This window comes from Poecilia latipinna, unplaced genomic scaffold, assembly GCF_001443285.1.
Source record: "Poecilia latipinna isolate Pla-1442-1.1 unplaced genomic scaffold, P_latipinna-1.0 Scaffold1464, whole genome shotgun sequence".
In the NCBI taxonomy this organism is placed as follows: Eukaryota; Metazoa; Chordata; class Actinopteri; order Cyprinodontiformes; family Poeciliidae; genus Poecilia; species Poecilia latipinna.
In genome coordinates this window covers 145,101-169,261 of record NW_015114080.1, presented here as the reverse complement: position 1 = coordinate 169,261, position 24,161 = coordinate 145,101, and the positions used below count along the sequence as shown (strand labels likewise).

Genomic DNA, 24,161 nt, shown 5'->3' with positions numbered 1-24,161 from the left:
AAAATATTTATATAAAAGTGACATAATGCAGCTTTAATTTCACTCAGAAGACAACAGGTCAGGAGGGACGTGGGTTAGAGCTGCTGCTGACTGACTCATCTGTTGTTAAGTGGTAAAAGGTACAAGGGAACAAGTTAAATATATGAATATGTTGGTCATTTTTTTTCCTTAATTCATTAAATGCTAGTGAAATGGAGGCAAACAGTAGTCTGTAGCTAAGCTAATTATGCTAAATGGTTGATAATATCACACAGTCTACCCACCTCTCTTGGAGAAAAACTGGGTTATAAATTAACACTCTTGCTTTTTTCTCTCTCTCCCTCTCTCTATTTTGTTTTTGAAAACTTGATTCTATAACTTTTCTTCGCAGCATAGTTAACAGCCACAGTCGTTTCGTGGCAGCTGTATTCAGCTGCAGCTTCTACTAACTGCAGCTGAACAGCGTCACTCTCAAGCGCTCCAAGCCGGAACGAACCATTTAACGTAGATGGGGGGGGGGGGGGGGGGTGGGGGAAAAACGGAGAGGGTTTTGGGGGGGGGAAAATAGAAATTTTAANACCCCCCCCCCCCCCCCCCCCACAACCCCCCCAAACCAGGAAACAAAGATGAGGGGGGGGGGGGGGGGGGGGGGGTGTCAGGGCAAAAACGGATGTGTGTTTGGGGGGGGAAACATTAATTTTTTACTGCTCAAAACAATCTTTGAACATACAATATGATTAATTTTGTATTTGACAAGACCTCGATTTTTTTTTTAAATTTCTATGAATAAAAAATAAATACTTCAATTGTGGAGGGCCCCCTGCTGGTCAGGAACCCTAGAATTGTCATTACTTTTCACCCTTATCCTGCGCCCCTTGGTAGGTAGTAGGTGTTGCGGAGGTCGAGCTTAGTAAAAACTATAGTGCTGTGAACTGGTTCGAGAACTGATGAAATGAGTGGTAAGGAGTAGGGATGTGCGATATGGCATAACATTCATAACACAATATATTGTGATGGGTGGCGGTAACAAAATATATCACAATATAATTTGTGTAAAACTTGCATAGAAACAAAAAAAAACATCACATACTAATTGAGTGGAAAGTGTATTTTTGCATGTGATAAAACTCATTTAACACTCATTTTTGTGGATGTTATTTGGATGTAATGTTTGTAACTTTCGTTTTATGTCGCTGCCTCATTACCAGGTCTTCCTTAAAACATCTCATTTTAAATGAGACCTGGCAATAATAGGCAGGATAATCTCAATGGTGACTGCCTGGTTAAATCAAAGTTAAGTAAATATGCAACCACTGTCCAAGTTTACAATGTGAACAGTTCCCAGATTCTCTGACCTACACTCTATCAAATACTACACAATGTGACCTCATGAGTAGTGATTGTCTTAGACTGGTCTATTCAATACCAGTGTATGTATTGAATAGACTACATAAAAGTGCATGAAAGTGCAGTGTAATTTTAACCTTATGCACTTATAAGGAAGGGAAAATGATAATTACCAGTTTAATAAACCATACTGGTTAGTAAATAAACCAAGGGCAATGCACCAAGAACAAAGAACTGTTTATTTCAGCCCAGTAGAACCATAGCACAAGGATGTATTCCACCCGTTAATTGGGTATTAATCACATCAAGTGCTACAACAAATAAACCCCACAACCCAAATAGATGTGTACGAGGACACTTAGCACACTTAGTGAAACCTCACATTCACAGAACTACACACACACAAAAACCTTTAAACATAAGAATATGTATATATATTTAAAAAAAAGTTGCAAACAGGGCTAGCAAATTAATTGATCAACTTCACGTATTCAGTCTCTTACAGGTACAAAGCAGTCTGTTAGCTTAATTAGCATATGTCCACAAAATAGCAGCCTGCTATGCCCGCCATCATCGGGACTGATGATCATCAGGAATGATGATCATCAGGAATGATGATGGCTGGAATAGCATCATCAACCACAAGGAATTGGTTACTCACCTCACCACAAATTACCAATCTTTAAACGAACGGCAGTAAAACTGCTCCAACTCTGATCCAACAGTCCGTTATGGCTCACCAGCGTGGTTCGAGTCTGTGACTCCAAAAACCAGGCAAAACCATACTTTACAGTTTTAGCCAGCACATTACTGTTTTTTACTCCCCTTTCCAGCCATGCTTCCATATTAATATTTGCCCGTAAATATCCAATATAATGGCACCCTCCAACACCCCTTGCTCTTACGCTAGAAGCCTTGGAGAAAAACTCATTTAAAGGAAACCACAACAGTCAAGTACATGGTCACCAAAGAGAAACACAAAGAATTTCAGAGCACACAAAGGCAGGTTGAAATACCATTCAAGGCAAATACTCAGACACTGGAGGATTGGCAACAGGCTCCTCTTATAACCATGATCAGGTCATTATCAGCGTCTTTCGCTCACCAGCTAGCGTTTAATATTAATAACCATAGTAATTATGGTTAATATATTAACAGAATTAAGCAGCCTATTAATAACTACAGAAAATCCTTCATCTAGCCTGTATACCATGCTGATGTGAATGGCTTTGAATGGTCTGATATTACACTAACTTTTCTTAGTTGTACCAGGAGTTGAGTGGCATTCATCATCTGGTTCTGTAGGACACTGTGTGCAATGAAGCAGTCATCGGTATGGGATGTGTCCAGAGGACTTCAGTACCTCTGTATGAGTCTTCTAATCTCACTGTATCTCTGTTGCATCCTACTGATGACGCTCTGTGACACTCTAAGCACAGCAGCCACTTCCGTCTGAGAACATTTTCTTTGAAGTCTCTAAAGGGCAAGCTGCTGTTGATATCATCTTGGCCTCATGATGTCAGAATGTGAACATCGTGATCAACAGGATTGTTTGAATACTAATTCTGACCTAACCAGAAAATATTTTGGTCGATTCATGGCTCAAACACAAGTTCAGCAAAAACTACTGAAACATTGAACAGTAGGTTATGTGCATTCAAAGGTTTATAGTAAAGATTTATAATCTTGTCCATGTGCCTAACATATTGTACTTTATATTAAAATGAAAAGATAGAACTTTTTACTGTATGTTGGCATTTTTCATAGTGGGCAAATGATCTGTTTTCCTTGTTGTGTTGTGTTTATAATTGTGTTCAAAACCTGTGAAACAACATTATGTCCCAGCTTATTTAGGCACCAACAGTCTAAGCAGTCCACTCTGCTGTAGACACAAACAGGGACACATTGAATGTGAGTGGGTCTTTGCATGTATATGCATGCGTCTCTCATTCTGCGCTATTCATTTCTGTGTGCTCTGAATGCTGATTGATATATCTTTGGCTTTGTCAGCCCTTTGGCATAGGTGGAACAGGTGTGACTTTGCCACAGAGTGAAGCTCAGACAAGCCATATCATGGCACAATGAGGTCATTGTGCAGCATGCACATTCCTACACAGGGCTCTTGGACTTTTACAGGCTGCAGGTAGCCATCTGTGTGTGTGTGTGTGTGTGTGTGTGTGTGCGTGTGCGTGTGTGTGTGTGTGTGTGTGTGTGTGTGTAACTGCAGGTAGGGGGGATTTGGATGGGATTCTTCAGCATGAAAGAGATGTTTGCTCACCAGCTACAAGTCTCTACACTCTCGGAGGAACCTCCAAGGCTCACACACAGTTACAAACATGGCAGTGGTGACTCTTCATCGCTGCTAAATTAGATAAATTCTTTCAGGAGTTGATAGTTGCCAGGTTAAGTGGAGCTGGATGTGTTTTCTCTGAACATGTTGCTTTCCTGATTTATTTGAATTGCTGAGTCATGCTTGCTGAGGAGAAATTCTTGTCTTTTCTTATGAAGGTACAATGAAGTAGGTTGTTCTGAAATATAGTTGTATAAAACTCATAGGGCCCTAATTTAATCAATTGAAGCAATGCAAATTTTTACAAGGTAAATTAAGCTACCTTTTCTGACTCAAGCAACTAATTTAGTGTTTTCTGTGTTTGCTCAGATCCTACTCGACACTCCAACCTCTGAATACTGAGAGACCATCAAGTCACTTTTCTTTTCTTCCTTGTTTTCACCCTTCTGTGTTTGGTTTCCATGTTTAGTAGGTGAGGTGGGCCATATGCGTGTCTGGATGGGTGTGTTGTGTGTTGCTATCCCCAGGGTTGGGTGTCTGGACTGGGTCCCTCTTAGCCGCTTCACAGCTTAACCAGCCTTGACTTGCTGTGTGGTGACATGTCTGCACTACACTGACTGGATGACTGGGAGGAACTCTGCTCTGTGTGTGTGTGTATGTGTGCGTGTGAATCAGGTTCTTAATATCCTTGTGTGGGGGCCTGTGTGAGCGTGTGTGTAGATCAGAGTGGTGCACGGCTGCAGGCTGACTGCTAGGCTATGCTTGAAAGACTTCTGGCATGTGCTGGTGCCTGCATTTTTCACCCTTGACTGGAAGCATATGCTGAAGCACAATCAAGACAGTGTTAGACAGGCTTAGTGTGAGGGACCCAGACGGCTTCCTCCACATCTGGCAGTGCTTGGCCCTCCTTCCAGGTGAGTCACGTCCCACGGGAGGGTGGCTCTGCTGTGGCCCTCAGACCCACTGTGCATTGGGCATCTGGAAATATCTGGATACTTCCCACAGTCACATCTTTCTCCACATGCTTTTCCAATTTCACCACCCCCACTATAGTCACCACCTCTTTCTCCTCCTTCATTGCCCTGAGCAAATCTCTTACTCCTGCTGTGTACTGATTGCCCCCACCTCCTCAGTCCAGGGGACATGGCTTTGTAAAAACTGAAAACAGTTAAACAGTTAAAAAGACAACCCTAATCTCTAAAGTAGTACACAGAAAAGAATTCCACAGACAGGGCAAATTCACTGCCTGGCCAAAAAAACCATCACTACTGAAAAAAAAGCTCACACATCATCAGTAATATTTCAGTTTTGATTACAGCACACATTCACTATGCTTCTGCAATGTCACAAGATTTATTTGTATCCTAGCAAAATGAAGTCACCCACTAGAAGGAAACCAACACACCCTAGGGAGGCTCCCGCTGCCCATTATAACACCTTCATTCTATTGGTTACAATGTTACCAGGTAACAGTAATTTTGGTTGAGAGAGAGCAGAAAAGAATTTGCAAGTGCGCAGACGTTTGTGAGCTGAGAGTGAATCTGTGCAAAGAAGTTTTGCTCATGAGGAGAAAATCTGAGCATGAGCACAAAGATTTGAGAGAGCATAGAAATATTTGAAATAGAGCAGACGTTTTGAGTGCAAGTATTACAAGTTTTGAGATAAAAGATACGAAATTCTGCTTTCAAACTTAAAATGTATGATCTTGATAAGTCAATATGAAACTTATCAAGTGTCAACTTATCAACTTGATAAGTTGATAATTTGAAACTTGAAGTTGATAAGTTGAATTTCAGTAAATTTACTGAATTTTACTGAATTCAGTAAAATTCAGAAAAAATTTACTGAATTTTACATCAGTAAAATTATCCCATAGATATAGTTGCACTCACCTCTAAGCACAGCTTGGGCTCTGAAACCTGCCATAGACTGATGGACTTTCTCATATTTCAGATTTCTTCAGAGAGAGACATTGGGAGACAGCAGAGACCCTCACCAGCCCCTGGCTAGCCCCATATTTCAGCATAGGGGTTCACATAGTTTAGTTGATACAAGGCCACTGTGTGCGGAAGATTGGTTATCAAAGACACCTCCTCATCAGACCCATCGCAATATGTCTCTCATGTGCCAGGAGTCTTACAAAGATACTCCTTAAGTTCTTATCTCATGTAATTTAGAGTGAGAGGAGGCTGGTATGTAAGCTAAGAAAGCAGTAGTAGCAGACACAGTAGTGTATATTATGTAAGTGAACATGCACTTGTTTTATATATATATATATTGATGTAAGGATATTATGTGTATGAGGTGAGTGAACTGTGGTTGGTCTGGGAGTCTGCTAGCATCAGCTCATCTATGGTTCTACAAGACCTCTGTGTGAAGAGCCATCAGCCATAGAGATCAGACCTGGTTGCCATGGAGATCTAGATAGAATAAGAGCAGAGAAGGTTATGAACAGTAAAGTGAAATACTTAATATACAAGAAATAAAACACATTTTAGCAATATGCCTATATACCTATTTTCAATTTATCTTCAATTTTTTTATGTTGCCATCCATAAAGGTGCCAAAGTTGGGAAGTGAGGTGAACCTCAGGTTCAGTACAGAGAGACCATGAAGAGCTTCTATCCATAGGCTATCAGGCTACTGAACCAGAACCATCTATAACACCTACAACTGAGGATACAGCCACTCTGAAAGAAGAGGAAGTGTGGTAAAGTAACACAGTTTTCTTTGGAACATTCTTTTGCTATTTTCCTCCTTGCTTATTCTTCTTTCAATCATTATGTTTTCCTCCTCACAACTCTTCTGACAGTCTTTTGATTTCCTCCATCTTTTCTTCCTTCTGTTCTTCACTATTCCAAAACAGAGACATAGTGAAATCACAATTCCCTCCAAAAGCATCAGGATGTCCAACATACTTAAAATTTACAATTTATTAATTAACATACTGTACCCCACCTCTCGCCCAAAATGTTCGCTGGAGATGGGCACCAGAACCCCTTCCAGCCCCCACTAGGGACAAGAGTGTACAGAAAATGAATAGATGGACGGACGGATGGATGGAACATACTGTTTCTGTTTTCCTTTAGAATTTGTTTTCAGGTAAGGAACTGGGATCACCAAAGTTTTTTTAAATTAATGGACAAGTTTCCTCAGCTGATGAAATGCCAAAAATGTTATCTTTAACAAAGACAACTATTTTTATTTGGAGCTATAAGCTGATGGAACAGAACCAATCTCTCTCCTCATGTTCAGTCCTCGTATTTCTTCATTCAGTTTCTCTGTCTTTGACCCTTTCATCTTTTTTCTGAGGAATCTTTATATGCCCAAACTCATATCGAGCTATGAAATAAAGGTCACCAGTTAATTCCAAAACATCTTATTTTACAATTAGTTGTATTTTTATCACCTCGTTACAATTTCTTCCACTTTCTCTAGCTCAAATTTCAGCTACTCCCTGTGCTCTCATTTTGTCTTTTGTTGTTCTGTCTGCTTGCTTCATAGTTAGGAACTAAGCTAAACCAAGATTTTATTAACAAAGATCAGTCCAAGCAATAGATGGACGCATACCGCATCACAGTACAGTTCCCCTTCGGTGGCCAGTAGCTGGCGCTCTGCTCTTTTGTTCTAGCTTGTTGTGTTTAATTTTTAATGCCAGCTTGTTCTGCTCTTCTACTGTCTGTAGTGTTAGCTGCACCACCAGCTACCATTACAACTCCTGTTGGGCACAACATGCTCATTCACACTTTCTACCCTCAGTTACCATAATAACAGTCTGCACACAACATTTATGTCTCATTCATGAATATTTCTGGGAATAGGTAGTTTAAAACGGGGCTGTCCCAAGAAATTGAGGATGTCTGGTCATCCTAAGCTAGTTGACATGCAAAGGTAACCGATTTATAGCCTGCTATAGTGATATTAGGTATTGTAATGTGTCAGATGTCTGTCTTACAAACTAATCATAGCAAACCACCAATCTGGACATTTAACTTGATTACTTGTCCTGGTTTCGTGAACACAAACTGATGTGATGTTGTTATTGTTATATGTTGTTTACCACTGTGTTTTCTTGGTTCTCTTTTTTTCCCTGCATTCCTCTATTGTTATCTCTTTTCTCATTAAACTTCTTCCCCATCTCTCCCTTTTTTTGTTTCTATTTTTCTTTTCTGCCCATCTCAGTGCAATGTGAAACAACCCCAAAGCAATTTCTAACATTTTGTATATATATTTTATATATATATATATATATATATATATAAAACATATATAAATATAGATATTTATATATGTGTATCTATATTTGTCATTTGAATACTTTCTGCACTTTCCTAACTTTGTAATTTCTCTTTTCTTTAAAGCCCAGCTTTGCTTCAACCGGTTGACTATATGCTTCTGAGGTAAAACACTGATATCGCTTCCAGTTCGAGGAATTTTTAAGTATCTTTGGACTTAAGCTCACACATTCAGGGAACAGTGTTAAGACCTCAGATTCTTTTGTTCTTAGTGAAGTTCTTTTGATTCTGAAACTAAGGCCCCGTTTACACGACAACAATTTCGGGTCAAAATGGAAGAGTTTCGTTGTGCTTGCATTGTACATTTACACGAAAATGGCGAATGTTTTCTCTGACAACGGCACAGTTTGAGAACGGGTTCCAGAGTGCGATGTTTCTAAAACGTACCGGTGTCCGTTGTCTTGTAAACAGAATAGTTTACGTAGTATGACACATTTCATATCAGCTCCCTACAATCAGAAGAAGAAACTACAGAAAATGCCAGATACCAGAGTATTATTTGTGCTTCTGACTCTTATAAACCTAACTACAGCTCTCCAACACGGTGCTCATGTTATACCTCTTTACTTAAGTCATCGGAGACGGATCTCATTCAGGTCCACTCTGTTAAATTAGCGGATGTACGCGACAAAGAAACACTTCGAGGAGGCGCTACTGGACGCGACCTGGGAGAACAAGTCAGTGGTGGGATAACTTTGTAAACAATGCAGTCGATGATGTAGAATGAAGGGAGAACTTTCATTTGTCCAAGCCTAGCACCAACTAGTGGAGTAGCAGGGGCATTACACCTTTTCGATTTATGCTGTTTCTGTTTAAACAAAGATTGTAATTAGAACGTCTTCATGTAAACATGTTAGTAGAAACGAAACAAAGATTTCATTTTCGTTGGATCATTGTCGTGTAAACAGGGCATTTAGATAAAAACATGACTGGTGTCTGACATATCAGAAATTGAAAATTGAACAGCTTTGACTTTTGAACCTCAGAAAAGAATTGTTAATTATGTCCTTCTATCTGAATGGCTGCTGCAGAGGCCCAGCTGTGAAAAAGAGGAAGTGGAGGATTGATCGTGACACAAACAGATGTATGTTGCTGAAAAGTATGCCAGGGTTCATGTAAAACAGGTCTGTCAGGATCATTAACGAGATAAAAAAAAATAAACATCTTGCTCTGATTAATAATGGCCATCCCAGTGGACTTGTCATCCCCACCTCAACGAGTCATGCAGACATCATACATATGTGGGTACAGATTTTTATTTTACATAAATGTGGTCCTATGAAACAACTAGTGAGTGGTGTTTCAGCTGTTATGACTCCAGAGTTGAATTTCTACTTGAATGAAGATCCAGAGTAAATAACAGATTTCTAAGGGGAGGGAGTAACACACATAAAGCATTTATCTGCCTCTCATTTCTTTGTTTTGCACACTCACCACACCATCACACACTACACACACCTTGTCTCTTTTAAAGGGACGCTATTGTGTCACGTTTCAGTAGTTTCTAAATAATCTACTGACCAGAGTAAGAGACCTAAAACTAAAAATGTGTTGTTCTGTGCTGCTTTTATAAATTCATAGCTGAACTCCTTATCAGTTTCTTTATAAAACAAATTAATTCACAAGAATTTAGAAAACAGATGAAGTCTGACATGTTCCTCTTTCATTTACTACATGTGTTTGTCAGATTCTGATGCTTGGATGCTTGTTCTTAGATCTAGAATAAATGCATCAGCTTTCCAGCTTCTGGGTTTCACAAGACAGTGTGAGTATAATAAAAGAGTGAACAATTTATTATGCACTCCTGGGGTCACGATTGTCTCTCCTTTTTCAAGCTTAGAGGCTCTGGAACATATTTACCCTTGCTTTTAGTACGGTAAACAAAGTCAAAAACTGGCTGTGATGGGTCCTGCAAGCCCTCCCTGAAATCTGTCTTGTTTTCTGAGAACTCTGAGGTCTTCTGTTCTGCAACGCCAGCCTTCCTAATGAGGCACCGCCTTGCTCTTATGTTGAAATGATAGCCTAAGAGAAGATGTTCTGAGCCATCTAAGCATTGATCAGTTGAGACTTGTAAAACAGCTTTCAAAATCCAGTTCGCTACCTTGCAGTATTAATTTCATACTGCCTCACTAATGCTGGAGCCAAGTTTTATTTGAAATAATACACTGCATGAAAAATATAATTCCTGAAAGATACTGTCAAATATTATATCTTTTAAAATATTATATCTTTTAAAACGAACAAGATCAGGTTAATCAAACATGTACAATGCATAAAAAATGAAAAAAATTCATTTACAGTCTATAACACGTACACATCTCCATTATGTGGGCTGTGTTCATATTTCTTGATTTTGAAGTCTGTAGGTTTCTACGGACTGATGCCTATCCTAAGTGATCTGTTCAAGGACAAAATACAAGGTGTAATACATGTAAGGCAGCATTGAGATAGTCTAGCAAATTAACACTTGAATATGACAGTTCAAAGACAAAGTTGTTGGGCCTTTTTTTCCTCTTTATGTTTTCAAAGGAGCATAATTTCAAGTTAAAGATCAGCAGAAAGTTATTTTCTGAGCTGTGCAGACCTCCTCCAGTCCTTCAGTCTGACCAGAATGGCAACCTGAAACCTGACAGCCCTGCAGTGCTAAGGATCTGTTTTACAGCATAATAGTATAATTTGATAAGTTATTTCAAGTGAAAATAATTTCACTAGACCAGTGGTTTCCAAACTATTTCTGGGTCCCCCCTATGGCTTACAAATATCTGTCTGGTTGAACGATGTGTGTGAGCGAAGGGGGTGGGGGGCGGATTCTTAGAGACTCCCTGTTATACTCAGCCCCGGCTCCATACGAACGCAGGGGGTAGCTGAACATAGACAACAACACCAGTAGCCTACAAGCTACTTAACAAGCTTAAGGTGCTGTATTGATATTAGCTAGTCATCTTTTAGCTAACATTACCTGCATCCAACAGCTTTACTCAACTCAGTCGGTTAGTTTGGGGGAAAAACTGTTTAAAGTTCTTTGCGTTTTGCTGGTTTGCTGCCGTGATTCTAACACAAACCTACGTAGCTCCGCCCAGCAGCAGCAGGTCTCCTTCACAGGTGGAAACTCAGCGCGAGAGTCGTAGCGCTCAAGTTGCGTTTAAAGGCGGCTCGGAAAAACAGGTTACGAGATGTTAACAACGGATTAAACAGTTTTAACTGCTGATAAAAGTGACAGAGGACACAAATATCGGAAGTGTGGAAGCCTCTACTGTATCAAATTGACATAGTAATAACAGAGAGTTGGCCATTCTAAGGTAAAAACCCAGCGCATACAGAGTTCATGTTTTGTTTTTTTGTTTTTTTTCATCCAGACGGCTTCCTGCGCCCCCCCTGCAATGGCACGCCCCCGTAGGGGGTCACGCCCCACAGTTTGGGAACCTCTGCACTAGACAGTGGCAATGTACAACAAAGGTTCTGGCATTATGGGTAGTGTTAATATGTTCTAACTTGATAAACACAACAAAGTAATTGCATCAAATGGACATAAATGACATTGTCTTCTCATAAGTATACTTTCAAAATGTGATGCTTTGACATTTTAGTTTAAAAGGTTTTTTTATTGTTAGCATGTTTCTCTTTTACTGTGATATTGACAGATTTCTTTTTTCTTCCCATTTGCTCCAGAAATGTAGCAAAGAAACACTGTGAGTTTCTTCAATTATCATTTAAAATGTAAACAACTAATAACCAGCACATAAAAGCTCCCTATTTTCAGCACTTAAAATAACAACCTGGATATCAGTACCTGATTGTCGAATTGTTTCCCGACACAGGCTGCCATTGCATGCTTTAGGGTCCTCAGGTGCTTCTGGTCCTCAGCGCTGCTACAAATCCAGACAGCCTCAACACATTCATGTCACAAAACAGGCACCATGGTGAGTCTGTAGTCTGTGCCTGACTGTGTTTCTGCATGCAAACTTTAGCAAGAGGTGGACAGATGAAAAATATGTCACATATGTAGAAAAATGTATTTTATCTTTTTATGCTATATCTAAACTCCTTAAATTGATGCTGAGTGCAAACAGCCACTCAGCTCTCACTCTCAGTGGCTCCGCCCTGCTCACAGCAGAATGTGTTTTGTTATTAGTAGCTTTGGTTGCTTTGTTTCTAGTCACATGTGCAGTTCGGATCATGTCATTATGTGAAAAAAGGAATAAAACCTGCCTGCTCTAGTAACAGAAGAAATACGTAAAATTAGGCAAGAAATGTCTTTATGAAAAACACTGAATCCAAAAAGGATTAATCAACATAGAAACCATTCACATTTACCAAGTTTAGATAAAGCATGAGGCTGCAGTCGATAATAAATTAAGCACCAAAAGAACCTTCTCTCTGAAAAGAACTGAACTTCACAGCACTAATTTCCTGGGGAACCGATTGGACCAATTGATACCATCCATTTATTTGTTTGTATAGACCTAGTTTGCAAAAGTATGAACATTCAGAATATGACCTAGTCTTTTTTCAATCAGAACTGTGTGTAACATTATTATTATTATTATTATTATTATTTATCAGAGAATTTCAGTCAATTTATACTTAACTCATTAATTACCTCTTATTAGATATATTATTCATGTTCAGTTCATCCATGATGTGCTGAACGTGAAATAATGTAAACTTCAAAGTCAGTGAGTTAACATACTGCACAGGCACCAATGTCATATCATAAAAGGCTATACATTTGTGTATGTTTTATTCAAGAATACTGAAATTCTTTTAGCATGTTGGTTTATTTATTTTGTTACTCACAGCTAAAATCATTTGGTGAATCTCGTAGATCAGAGTGAAAAGCAGCAGATCAAAGATGAACATTGCCAGGGGGTTCAGACGCAGTTTGTTTGGAGCAAAGTTTCAAGAAAAGTGGAAAGTCTAGCTGTGGTTAATTGGTGTGTTTAGGTCCGAGGTCATGAGGATAGCAAAAGGAACACACCACTATGCCCTGAGTGGCACATGGATACACAGCCACCACAGAGATGCTGCTATAACTAATCACAACTAAACACTGTGAAGACACGCACAGACCCACTTTTCTTATCTTCCTCTCAGACTCTGCCGTCTTTATGTGCTTCCTACCTCTGCTTTAAGTTCTTGTGGAGCCCAAAAGCCCAAGGGAGACCATAATGTGTCACAGCAGCAAAGGCATCTTTATGAACCTGTTGGCAGGATCCCACCCCCTACCAGACCTGCAGCACTGGAGGGTTCAAAATCAAGTGAAAACCAAAAATTAGAAATAACAAGTCTTATCTTTTTTCTATTCTGTGCACAAACATTAAGTTTATCACTAAAGTCCTGAATTGAAATACCACCAGAACAAGTGCCCATCAAGATTTATATGAAAAAAACAAAAAACAAACAAAATAAAAAACAGCAAAATGAACTGTGATTACTGCAGAAAGAAGACATGGTACAATTTAAAACAAACTCAACATTCAGCATGCTGAACAGGATTTCAATCTTTTACTGCAGCTCAAGTGCTGAATCTGGGAGACCATAATGTCTGAATATTACTGTTAAAATGCAGTAAAAGACTGCTAAAGCTCTGCTGATGCTAAGACAGAAACAACATTCAGTTTCTACTGTGTTGTAAACACATGCCATGTCTGTTCATGCCACAGACAGGCAGCAGACTACCAGCACTGAAGATGTGTTAATATTGGTATTAATGATACTTAAAGGCCCACATGGGACTTAACGAGATTGATAAATAGTGCCACAGGTGCAATTTCTTTTTGAACTACTTATTCTGTGACGTCTGCTGTTAATCAGCTAAATTGTAAGTCTACATCCATTTTAAGCTGCCATCTTGGTAGTTCATCTTTAGATCCTATCAGTCACTGTGATAGCAGTAGTACAACTTTGACAAACAATTTTTCATAAGGTTACTCATTTTTAATAAAACATTGCTTCATTAAGATAATATTCTTTTTCTTATCAGCATTGCATTGTGAACTGATGTAGAACATCTACCAACTGTTGATCTTAATAGATTTAAAATTAATTTTGTCCCATTCCAATCTCTTCAAAACAAAGCTTGGTTTTTAAACTAAAGTTCACTGAATTGTTTTACTGCTGTTTTTTTTTTTTTACTGTGTTTTCATAGATTATTAATTTTACTTCTTCTTCTCATGTCCACTTAGTTTAGTGGCAGGTTAGTAGTTTAACTAAATAATCTTACAAGTTGAAGTATTTTGTTAATAAATTCCTCATAGTTTGAAGAGAAGTTTGTGCTTCTTATAGATATGGGAGCAGGGCTTCCTGTTTGAGAAGGAGTTGATCATCATTGTGTTGAGGGAGGGAGAAGGGGGCAGCTGTATGGGAGATGAGAATTGATGAGAGCAGAATAGATGGGCAACAAGTTATAGTAGGTCAGTTCCACATCTAATATACACCATCAGGGACAATGCATTGGTTTTCCTAGGTTTACTCTTTATATGTTAGCTGGTGGTGTAGCTTCTTTATGCTGTTGTAACTTCTTCCCTTACAGAAGCAAATCTGACTAGAATAACATAAAGGTCAAGTCTATTATAACATGCTATTTTTTTGTTAACTTTCTAATTCATGTTAAATCAGATAGATTTAACTTGCCTAAAATGAGAACATGTAACATGGACCTGAGTGCACACAAATTTGAGGGGGTTTGCTTGCAGGTTACTATAATCTATTGAGCCATGATTTTGTTAGTGTACAAAAATTATTATTCTGTGTATGAAAATCTCTTCAATAAGCAACAGAACTTTAAAATAAAATAGGATGTACTTTGTTTATTTACAAGTTGCCTTGACCCACCGATCAAGGCCAATTCTAGTCATGTTGGTAATGTACGGATCCAAATGCAAATGAAGTTCAGGCGTAGTCCCTAAACCTTTCATTCTCAACATGCTTAATTTTTTTTTTCTTTTTTTGCTTTCTTTCTTTTTACATGCATATTTAGTGGTAAATTATTCTCTGAGGCGACATGGACAGTTTGAACATGTTAACCAATATTACTAGCACCAGTTTTTGAGCACTAAACATAACCTACTTTTTGTGATTTTTCTGTCCAATTTTATTCAGGAATTTTTTTGTTGTATTTCATTCACAATGCAAAAATAATAACTGGGCTACAAACATAAGCTTTGAAATTCAGTTTTACATATTTCAGTGATTTGCTGTGTGTATACTGCATAATATCTACATCCCATTAAAAAGGTCAAAAACAGGATCTTTTTTACCTGTACAAAAAAGATCCTGTACAGGTGTACTCTACAGAGAAACATCACATCTTATTGTAGAATTCCTGACACATTGGAAATGTCCAGAATGATTGAATCTGTGCCCCATCATTACATCCTTATTTTTTAATCTGATGTTTAATGAGTTGACACAAATGTACCAAACATATTTTTCCACAAAGTCAGAGGAATCATTTGTTTCCGCAAAGCAATTATAAATTACTTTTCCTTCATCCAAAAGGTAATGTAAGAAAAGGACAAAACAAAGAGACAATAAGATTTCCAAGATGTTTTTAATGAAAGCAGGGTGGTGCAGTACATAATTGTGTGTCTCAGATGCTGGACCTGAGAGAGGCTTCCGCCTACTTAACCAGAATAAAAAACAGTTTAAAGATGAACGAATGTTTCAAATTTATAATTACAGAAAAGTAAAATACTAGACTAGTTTATCTGTTTCTTGACTGCTGCTGGATAGCATATTTTGAGATATTTGATCACTTGAGAAATAATTTCTGTTATGTTGTGACTAAAAGAAAGTTGTGACCAGCCTGGTATACTTTGCTTTTTATGATTGATTAATTCTGATTTGAATTCATATTGGTTAAGCAGTGTGGTGGATGATTCTACCACCACCACATGAAGCCTAGGTGCAAATTCAAGCTGGAAGACTTCTGCCTCTCCTGCTCCATCCAATCACTCCATCATGCTCATCGCCTCCAACCTCAGTGGTGGACCTCGACCCACCTCATCCAATCATCAGTCAAGCTTCCGCTTATAAGGATCCACTCCCACACTGTCAGGCGCTTTCCAGCTGTTCTCAACCCACATCCTCTGGTTCTCCAAGATGTCATCTTTATCCAACCTCCACCACCAGTGTCGGGGGTAGAGCATCCCTAATCAGCATCGGTGGAGCTCATCCCAGTTCACTGCAATTCACAGCTCAAATCTTCAGCCGGGGCCCGAGCGCCAAAGAACTGTTATTCATTTTGTCAATAAATCTTTTAACATCTCCTTTTCTCCGTCTGAGTCTTTCCAGATTGAAATAATTTTAGTGTTGTTTCTTTTTCTAAATTTAAATCATTATTAGTTACAGATTACACTATGGGTAATATTCTGTCCTCACACAGGCGTGCTGGACTGAGTTAGACAGATAGTGAACGAACAAAAAACTCCAAACGTCGAACTGAAGTACGTCTGATCTTTAATCTTTTTTGTAAAACTGAAAAATAACCATAAAGAGACATAAATGAACAACTTGCACGTCTCAAGTACACACATTACTACATGAAAGAGAATTTTAACACATAGTGCCACGAAGGCTGGGAACGTTTAACAAGGTTAAAGATGACACAACTTAAATAGCAGACAAACTTATGTCAAACAACATTTGAGCACAATAACACTACTTACGAACAAAGATACTTGAGGCTTGAAAAAAGATTTAGACACTGTCGCTCTGCCACATTGCAGGCCGAAAACACAAGACAAACGGAATTTTAACGGAAACAAAACCTAACTTAAATTCTGCCACAAGGGGAGATAATGAAACAACAGAAAATAAGATGCTAAGAAATCATCTTAGTATTTACAATACACTCCCCGTCCAGGTGGTGTTGGAACGGCACCAACTTTCTGCGTTAGAAGCATTGCGGGCAAGAGAACTTCAGGTGTTTCAGGATCATTTGAGACAGGAACTAAGAGTCTGGCGTTCATTATGGCCATGACCTCTGCCATGAGGGTGACCAAAACCTCATGTGTGAGGCGGGTGGTTGAGGTTTGCAATAACAAGCCATCAAGAATGCGTCGAACGAGTCCAATCATTCTCTCCCAGACTCCTCCCATGTGAGATGAATGTGGGGCGTTGAATGTCCGGGTGCAGCTTTTGTCCCATAGATAACTTGTGATCTCTGGGTCTTGAGCATTGATTTGCAACTCCTTACATGCACCAATGAAGTTTGTCCCTTGGTCTGAGCATAAGTGTTTGACAGGTCCTCTGATTGAGAGGAAACAACGTAAGGCATTTATGAAACTTGAAGTTGACATTGCCTCTATGACCTCTATATGCACGGCCCTGGTACTGACACAGGTGAACATTACTGCCCACCTTTTACAGTCGGTGTTATTTGCCCTTGTGCGAAGAGACTTAACATTCCAAGGCCCAAAGACGTCCAGACCTACATGAGTAAACGGTGGGTCAACTGAAAGTCTGCCAGAGGGCAAACTAGCCATCTTCTGCACTTCTAGGCGGCCTCTAAGTTTCCTACAGGTTACTCATTTGTGAAGTGTGCTGGAAATTAGTCTCTTGCCACCAATAATCCATAATCCTGCTGAGCGCAGAGCACCTTCAGTGAACTGTCTGCCTTGGTTGTGGTAATGTCGAACTAAAAGAACAGCAACATGATGATTACTTGGAATTATCACAGGATGTTTCTCCACATCTGAAAGCCCTGCTGCTTGTAAGTGTCCTCCGACCTTTAAGCCACAATCAATAATAGGGTTGAGTTTTCCGAGAGGACTGCGTGAGGGGATATCTGTTCCTCTTTTAAGACTTTCAAACTCTATTCTCAGTGTAACCCGCATTTAGTCAATTAGCCAGACTTTTATTTTGTGGGCCCACTTCCTGTGTTGCCCTAAACTGTTCAACTTATTTAAAGCCCCGCCTTCAGCGCAGTTTGAACATCATCACCTGTTCCACTGTGATTGTGGCTGGCTGTTGGCGTCTTGCTGAATGTTTCATCCTGGAAATCCATCCAAATCTTTGAAACAACTGATTTGAACTATTGGTGAATTTGCTGGGTTGATAGCAGTATTGTGCACCATAAAAATGTTGCTCAATTGATCATTAGAGCATTGTTTTATTAGAATGTCAGCGGTTGTTACCTGGGCCGTCACTGGAATTCACAGCTGATTGTAGTCTGGCACTCTCTGCTCAAAGGTCGGGTTTTTTTTTTTCCCCCATGATGGATAAGATCTTCAGATCCTCTTTGAACTGATGGCGAGCTAAGGACAAGGACTTTGATCTTTGAATTGATTTATTTGGAATCAAGTTGTCTCTCAATGTGTATTTGTAACTGTTTGTTGTCTTTTATTCTTCAAATCACTAATACATTCACACCAAAACTAAAACAGTGCTTGTGTCTTCATTCACACCTCAGGCTCCTTCAAAAAGAACCATCTTCTGATGCTGCTTTTGTAGCTGCAGTTAGCTGCGTGGCCTATAATTGTTACATCAGTTTGAACACACTGAATGATTGTTGTTTTTGCTTGAGAGATTTCTGTAGTATTGGCAAGATTGCAGCTGTGCCAACCTTTACATGTGCTTGAAGCTTTTGAGAATGACTTAGCAACATGAATGAGAAATTTGATTGCTCTCACTAAAGACTTCCAGCTTGAGAAGCGTGCAAACCTATGGGATCTGAGCCCTTTTTCCTCTGCTTTTGTTGCTAGGGAAATTACTTGAGGACAAATTTCAACATCTGTTGAAGGCTGCACAAGGTCAAAAGTCTCTTTGTTCTGTCCTGGATCTCTTGGTTCAGTGTCAGACAGTGTGAGGAACCGACGTCCAGAGAGCCAGGTGGCTTGTTGCAGTTGGGTTGCTAATACAGCTCTAGTCCCATGATCTGCAGGATTCTGGTCAATAGTGTCAAAATGCTACTGGTCTGGTTTGGTAGACTTGTGAATCTGAGCAACTCTGTTGGCCACATATACGTAGAATCTGCAGGTGTCATTGTGGATGTAGCCTAGAACTATTCGGTTCTCTGTATAGAAGTTCACTGCATGAAACTCGATGTCACTTTCATCTATGATCAATTGAGAGAGTTCCACTGCTAATACAGCTGCACATAATTCTAAACGTGGGATAGGGTGGGCAGATGATGGTGCTAGCTTAGATTTGCCCATGATAAACCCAACATGACATTGGTGACCAGTGTCAATGACCCTGAGGTATGCTGCACCTGCTATTGCTGTTGTTGAAGCATCTAAGAAAATGCATAGTTCTGTTCTCTGAGCCTGCGATACTGAAACTTCAACAAATGGCCTGTGGATTTGGAGGTGTTCAAGAGCAGTAAGTGAATCAGACCACCTTAGTCACTCTGCCTCTTGGTCTGCTGGTAAAGGCTCATCCCAATCTTCTTGTCCAAAAGTTAACTTTCTGTACAATGCCTTTCCTTGGATTGTAACTGGGGCAGCAAATCCAAGGGGATCATAGAGGCTGTTGACAACAGAAAGTATTCCCCTGCAGGTGAAAGGTTTGTTGTCCGTAGCAACTCGAAATGTGAAGCAGTCATTTTCCAGGTTCCAGCTCACCCCAAGACCTCACTGAAGAGGGAGAGGGTCAACATCCAAATCCAAATCTTTGAGGTCCGCTGTTCTTTCTTCTGGAGGAAATGCATTCATCACGACTGACATTTGAGGCTATTTTGTGAAGCCTTATATTTGACTCTGCCATCATGTTCCTTGCTTGTGTTAAGAGTTCAATGGCTTTGCTGTCCACTGAAGCCAGTCCATCATCCACATAGAAGTTGTGGAAGACAAACTGGTTTGTGTTGGAGCCATACTCTTCTCCAAGTTCAGCTGCTCGTCTGAGACTGTAGATTGCAATAGCTGGGGAAGGACTGTTGCCAAAAACCGGCACCTTCATGCAAAACGCCATGATTTCTTTGCTGAGGTCATTATCTTGGAACCATAGAAACCGAAGATAATTTCTGTGGCTTTCTTTGACTCTGAAGCAGTAAAACATCTGCTCAACATCTAGAGTAACTGCAACTCGTTTTTGCCTAAAGCACAGTAGAACACCGAGCAGTGTGTTGTGTAAGTCAGGTCCCCTAAGTAGAATGTCATTTAGTTAAACACCCTTGTACGAGGCGTACCATTGTACTGTTCACGTACTTTGTGGACACTCAGGACATCTCTCCCCAATAAGAGAAGGATGGGTGTTTCTGGCTCAATTGGTGGTATTTCACCTGCAACAGGAGGTAGATGAAGGAAATGTTGCATAATGTCAGGCGTAGGAATCGATCATCTGGGATAGTATTGCATTCTAAAAGAGGTGGGAGAGTTACTTGAATCTTTCCATCCAGAGACGTAACAACAAAATTGTGAGCTTTCCTTCCTGTGGCCTCTTTTATTCCTCCACACGTCTTCAGAGTATAAGTGGTGGAGACTGCATCAATGCCAAACATGTCAAAGAAGGCTGACTTCGCAAGAGATCGGTTGCTTTGGTCATCTAAAACCACATACATCCTTTGGGCTTTGTTGGGATTGTTAATAGGGTACACGTTCACTAATGAGATTTTTGAACAGGATCTGAGTCCATGAGATGTCTCACAAATCTCTGTACATTTTGAAGTGACCTCCAGTGATGGACTATTTTCTTGCTCCCCGCCTTGCTCTTGTTGCTTCAACTTCTGTAACCCAAGGAGCAGGACCAGGATGTAAAGCAGTAAGGCGCTTGTCGCTGTTGCATTCTTTGCACTTCACAGAAACTTTACAGTCTTTGGCCAAGTGCTTAGTGGATGCGCAACAACGAAAACAAATGGAGTTTTCTTTTAGATAAGCTTTTCTCTCATCTAAGTGCTTCATTCTAAAACCACACTTTGCTAAGGGATGTGGCTTACTGTGTATCGGGCACCTCTCAGCTGGTTCCTCTAATTTCTTTTCTGATACACTGTTGATGACTACAGGTGCAACTGCACCTTCAGTTTTTCTCACTGACACTGTTTTGTAAGTGTTGTTGTGTCTTAACGGTTTCTCTGACTTTACATGAGTCATAACACCACATGTAGAAAACATAAAACTTGGATCATTACGGGTTTTCGCTTCACTACATATGAAACTTACAAAGTAGCTTAAGAGTGGAAAGGGAACATTATGTTCTTCCTTGTACTTAGAATCTTGTGTAAACCAGCATTCTTGTAAGGCATAGGGAAGCTTTTCCACAATTGGGTTAACCCCTCTGGCTGTGTCAAGATAAGCTAAATCTGGTAATTTTCCACCTGACTTGACTAACTGAACCTCCATTAAAATATCCCCCAGTTCTCTAAGACGCTGATTGTCTTTGTTGAATATTTTTGGAAAAGTCTCTAGCTTTAGCAGAAGTGCATTTTCTATAATCTCAGGGGAACCATATGTATCATCTAGCCTATGTCACACCATAGTGATACCCTGGATTGTGGACATGGACTGACCTGATACGCACGACTTGAGGAGATGAGTTTGGACCTAGTGACTTTATCAGCAGGTCAAGTTTTCTCTTGCTGTTAAGTTGAGCTCTCTAGTGATATCTTGGAAAGAAGTTTTCCAGGCCCAGTAGTTTTCTGAACGGTCATCAAATTTTAGCAGCCCAGAGCTTACCATTTCTCTTCTGACGAGGTATTTGGTGAGATCAGTTACTTGTGGTGGTTCAAACGGATAATCTCTGAGACTGGATGCGTGCGACATTGGTGGAGGAAGATAAGATGGATAGCCTCTGTTTTCTGCACCAGGCATTTCTTCATCTTCAATGCAGAACTTGGATAAACGGGGCTCTTCGTTATGAATTAGGAACCACGAAGTTGGGTCAGGACGAACTCGTTCTGCACTTATGGGCATGGCAGGTGATTCTTGTGAGACCAGAGCTTGCTGCTAAACGTTTGGTGTCACGTAGTGTGCCTGCAACATAGTCATTTGTGCGTTGAGTGCGATCCTCAGGGTAGATCTGGGTTCTTTCTTCAAGAGAATCCACCTCTGATGCTGCTGAGGATTCATAGGGTGCATTCACCCTGCAGCCTGAAGTGACCCAATTCCAATTTTTTGGCAATTCCGATTTTTTTGCCGGGGCCGTTCACACTGCCAGTAAATGCGATCTGTATGCGTTCTGCAGTGTGAATGGGCAAACGAACTGAAAGTGTCCCGCATGCGCTGTAGAGGGCGCAATAGCGTCAGCATTCTCAGCCAACTGCCATAAAAAGAAGTACTCAATGAGTGTGGAAGTAAACATGGAGGCTAACGGTGGAGCTTAGCTTACATATTTTAAGTTGTTGTCCAACCGGAGCAGCATATTAACAACTTAATCCTCATATGGTCCATCATGGTTGTTGTTTTTCTTCCCGCTTGCGCGTATCAGGACGCAGAATAGTAAGATTTGTTGAGAATCAGTGACGTTCAGTTCGGATGAAGGCGACCTGAACGTTAAGTCGCATTTGAATTGGATACGTATCGGATATGGGTCACATTCGAAAAAGAATCCGACCTGTGCTGTTCACACTGCCATGAAAAGATTGGATATAGGTCACATTACGTCAAAAAAATCGGAATTGGGTCACTTAAGGCTGCAGTGTGAACGCACACATAGACTGCAGCTTCTGCTGAGGCTGCTTTTGCACTCCTGTTGACTTTTAGGACGTACAGATTTGCCTCTAACTCTGCTTTGTGCTGTTCTGCTTCAGCTATCATTTTCTGATTTTCAGCTTCGTTGCGGGCTTTTTCTTTCATCATCTCCGCTTCTTGAGCTGCATACTTGGCTTCTACCAGGGCTGCCTGTGCTTTAGCTTTTGCCTTGGTAGCTGCTGCACTGGCTGAGAACTTACTTGATCTCCCAGATGACTTGGATGCTGCAACTTGAGACAAGACTTCGAAGTCTGCTTGCCTTTGTTGCTCCATGATGTCCTTATCTTAATTGCAGTGTGTGGTCGACGACAGTGAATCTGTTCCCAGCCGGCTGTGTAACTGTCCTTTTACTATTCTGTCCTCACACAGGCGTGCTGGACTGAGTTAGACAGATAGCGAACAAAAAACTCCAAACGTCGAACTGAAGTACGTCTGACCTTTAATCTTTTTTGTAAAACTGAAAAATAAGCTTAAAGAGACATATATGAACAGCTTGCACGTCTCAAGTACACACATTACTACATGAAAGAGAATTTTGACATGTAGTGCCACAAAGGCTGGGCACGTTTAACAAGGTTCAAGACGACACAACTTAAATAGCAGACAAACTTATTTCAAACAACATTTGAGCACAATAACACTACTTACGGACAAAGATACTTGAGGCTTGAAAAAAGATGAAGACCAGTGGTTCTTAACCTGGGTTCTATCAAACCCCAGGGGTTCGATGAGTCGGTCTCATCGAACCCCTCATCGAGGGGTTCGGCGGAGACCTCTGCCGTGGAGGTAAAGACACACTTGTGTAAAGTCGTGATGAGCCCCGCTTTGCCGTCACTTGCTGCAGAGGATCACGTTACATTGCTGAGCCAATCAGTGCTGCAGAGGAGCACTGATTGAAGGAGTTTCACTCTCAGCATGGATTTGAACTTGTGTCTTTAATTACTTAAGCAAAGCTCACTGTTTTTACCAAATTCTGTAGCTTTAGGTGTACTTCTAAATCTGCTCCTTAGTCGCATCTTTTCAGGGCTGCTACTGTCTCTAGTGGTGTGGAGGTGGTAACACAACTAATATAATTACATTACTAAATCAGAATATTACCAAGTCTTTGTTACTTATTGTTAGTTTTTCAGAATGTAGAGCTAATTAAATAGTCTAAACAAGACCTTAAAGTGGTTCCAGTTTCTCTTCAAGGCCAACCTGTTGAAACTGTGGCATATTTTTAAATACCTTGGGTCGATCCTGGACAGTCAGCTCAAATTTGCTGAAAACACTGACTATATTTTGAAGAACTGTTCTCAGAGACTCTACCTTTTAAGAAGACTTTGTGATCTTGGCTTTACCCAACTAGACTCTAGTTGGGCAACCCAACTAGAATTTTGAAAAAAAAATCATACTTTATTTATCACTACAGAAGGGTTCAGTGAATGCGCATATGAAACTGGTGGGTTCGGTACCTCAAAAAAGGTTAAGAACCACTGATTTAGACACTGTCGCTCTGCCATGTTGCAGGCCGAATATGCTAGACAGACTGAATTATAACGGAAACAAAACCTAACTTAAATCCTGCTACAAGGGGGTAGTAAAACAACAGAAAATAAGATGCTAAGAAATCTTCTTAGTATT

General features: G+C 40.1%; 1 long non-coding RNA gene across 1 annotated transcript in view; it reads right to left on the bottom strand.

Annotated features, from left to right (window-relative positions):
- LOC106962814 (uncharacterized) overlaps positions 1-18,393 on the bottom strand; it is a 24,287-nt gene extending 5,894 nt beyond the window's left edge. The window contains exons 1-2 of the long non-coding RNA XR_001428061.1: positions 18,284-18,393; positions 1,731-1,736 (exon numbers count right to left, since the gene is read on the bottom strand). This is a non-coding gene — a long non-coding RNA (uncharacterized LOC106962814). The remainder of the gene's footprint in view (positions 1-1,730; positions 1,737-18,283) is intronic.
- Between the last annotated feature and the right edge of the window lie 5,768 nt (positions 18,394-24,161).